We start from the raw sequence: 2,919 nt of genomic DNA, 5'->3' as shown, positions 1-2,919 counted from the left end.
CACTAATAAAAATCATTTCGAAGCCAACTACTGAAGATTATGCTTGTTAAACTTTCGGGAGCCGGTCGTGCGAACACATGCCGCCAAGTTTTTCTGCTAAAGTCTGCAGGCCAGATCTGCCGGGCGGCACATAAAACCGGAAAAAACCACCTAAAAAAAGAGCATGCCAAACAAAGTCTCACATTTCGCTGAATAACTTTTGATCTAGAAGAGTTAGACAAATTCTGATTGCGGGAACGGCTCCGCCGTGTGTTTTTACATATGTCTATGTCCCGTAGATAAAAAGTACATGTTGCAAAAAAAGTACATGTTGTACATAAATCTACCTTTGATATTCGGATTCCCCGTGAAAAACTACGCCTAGGCCGCAGGGTTACAAAGACGAGTCATTGCACTTATGCCCTTTTATAGACGCTTTTAGAAATCGGCCAAAACAGTATTTATTAATTTAGACAGTGTTCCGCTGACATGTCGCATGCTGCGATATGTCCACGTGAAAGAGCACCGAAAAGCACCCCTAGAACACCCTTCATACCCGTTCTAACGGTTCTCTTTCATCTTCATAATAATCAAATTAAAGAACACCATACAAAAAACAAGATCTCGTGTGTAGTGGCTCGCCAGGCATACTAAAACCAAGATGTCGTGTGGGCACATGCCAGACATCATATCTTGCGTTTGCAAACACACGCAAAGTCGGTAAACAGCTCAAAACGGGCTAAAAAGTAAGCACCCGGACTTCCCCGGTGGTCACCCACCCGAGTACTACCCGAGCTTGAGGCTGCTTAACTTCACAGAGCAGACGGGATATGGTGCTTCAGCCTAAGATGGCCGTCTACATTTGACTTTGACCGACACGCCTATTAGTGTTTATCACTCGTATACATTGGTACAACACATTTACACACTCACATGTCCACATACGTGGCCATAGACTGCACACGATGGCCCCCAATACCCCTTCTGGCCCTCAGAATTGGCTGGGTGGATGGCTACACTTTATATAGTAACAAAAACAAAAAGGGGGGGTGGTGTGGCGCACTCCAATACAAACGTGTGGCCAGCAGCTCACTCCTACAACGCAGCATACGTATTCTCTCCGATAGGAACCCCACACAGACCGACACCTTCATACACAGCAGTGCAGATAGCCGCCGCACCCCATATTTGCGCATACGCGGCCTGAAAACAATGTTAAACCACCAAAGTGGCCATTTACGACTTGCACAACCATACCTACGCTTCCTATGCGACATGACATGTGCACGTACGCGTCTTAGGCAATATGAACACCTTCGACACCTTCATACATGCACAGCGCGCGCTCCGCTTAAGTACGACACCAACTTGTCATATACATCATGCGTTTCCTCCCGTCACCTTTCATCACCTCCATATTCACACCCATGCGCCGTCACCTTCCTCGCGCCATCACCTTCACCATTTTCACCTCCATATCCGCGCTTCCTCCGCCGTCACCTTCCGCGTACGCGTCCATATTCGCTGCGTTTCCTCGCGCTTCCTGCCTGTTATTAATCCAAGCCAAAAACATCTCCAAACCCATACAATTAGAACAGCAAACAACTTCGCATTTTTTCACAAAGTCCTCAGCTTCATTTTGCATACTTTATCCTAGTCTAATTCACGCTATTCCGCTCTCTTTAACATACTTAAACTAAGTCTAATTCACGCTACTCTGCTCTCTCTAACATACTTAAACCAAGTCTAATTCGCGCTATTCTGCTCTCTTTAACATACTTAAACCAAGTCTAATTCACGCTACTCTGCTCTCTCTAACATACTTAAACCAAGTCTAATTCGCGCTATTCTGCTCTCTTTAACATACTTAAACCAAGTCTAATTCACGCTATTTCGCTCTCTTTTAACATACTTAAACCAAGTCTATTTCATGCTATTTCGCTCTCTTTTAACATAGTTAAACCAAGTCTATTTCATGCTATTCCGCTCTCTTTAACATACTTAAACCAAGTCTAATTCACGCTATTTCGCTATCTTTTAACATAGTTAAACCAAGTCTATTTCATGCTATTCCGCTCTCTTTAACATACTTAAACCAAGTCTAATTCACGCTATTTCGCTCTCTTTTAACATACTTAAACCAAGTCTATTTCATGCTATTCCGCTCTCTTTAACATAGTTAAACCAAGTCTATTTCATGCTATTCCGCTCTCTTTAACATAGTTAAACCAAGTCTAATTTACGCTATTTCGCTCTCTTTTAACATACTTAAACCAAGTCTATTTTATGCTATTCCGCTCTCTTTAACATAGTTAAACCAAGTCTAATTCATGCTATTCCGCTCTCTTTAACATAGTTAAACCAAGTCTAATTCACGCTATTCGCTCTCTTTTAACATACTTAAACCAAGTCTAATTTTACGCCCTGCCGTCTAGCTTGCCCTGTTAAACCCCCATACTAAAATCTCCGATTTTGGCTCAGAAATCATTAGCGCTGGCACTTAGCGATTTTCACGCAAAGTGTTTCTCGCTTTCTGCCTGTTATAAACCCGATACTAAGGTCGCCGAATTTGGCTCGGAAAACAATAGCAGCGGCACTTAGCGATTTTTGCGAACAAACCTCACTAAGCCAAAACAAAGACTTTGACGATCTTAAGCTTAACAGTATTAACTCTCTACCAGCACTTTGACCGGTTACTTTCGCCGCCCCATAGCGAAAGTAAATCACTTTAACGCAGCCTTATTTCGACTGCTTAACTTTATAGTTTTAACATTGCGCGTTTGCAATTGGGGGGAGAAATGTTCATTTCTGAACAAATCAATAGAACAAGGGCTAAATCTCAGCAGATCGTAGTACAAGACTACTCTCATGCTTACAACACCCCGTTCTGTAGTTAAGTCGTCTACAAAGGATTTATCTTTCCCAATATTTGAAATTACA

At 42.5% G+C, this 2,919-nt stretch overlaps 1 non-coding gene across 1 annotated transcript; it reads right to left on the bottom strand.

The window, feature by feature from the left end:
- Window positions 1-728: 728 nt before the first annotated feature.
- Window positions 729-832, bottom strand: PITG_33233. Its single transcript, XR_009934627.1, has one exon. It is a non-coding gene; the product is annotated as an 8S ribosomal RNA (ribosomal RNA).
- Window positions 833-2,919: the final 2,087 nt, after the last annotated feature.

Source organism: Phytophthora infestans, genomic scaffold, assembly GCF_000142945.1.
Source record: "Phytophthora infestans T30-4 supercont1.52 genomic scaffold, whole genome shotgun sequence".
NCBI classification, from domain to species: domain Eukaryota; phylum Oomycota; class Peronosporomycetes; order Peronosporales; family Peronosporaceae; genus Phytophthora; species Phytophthora infestans.
Note: the sequence above shows the minus strand (reverse complement) of the source record. Positions and strands in the feature narration are given on the sequence as shown.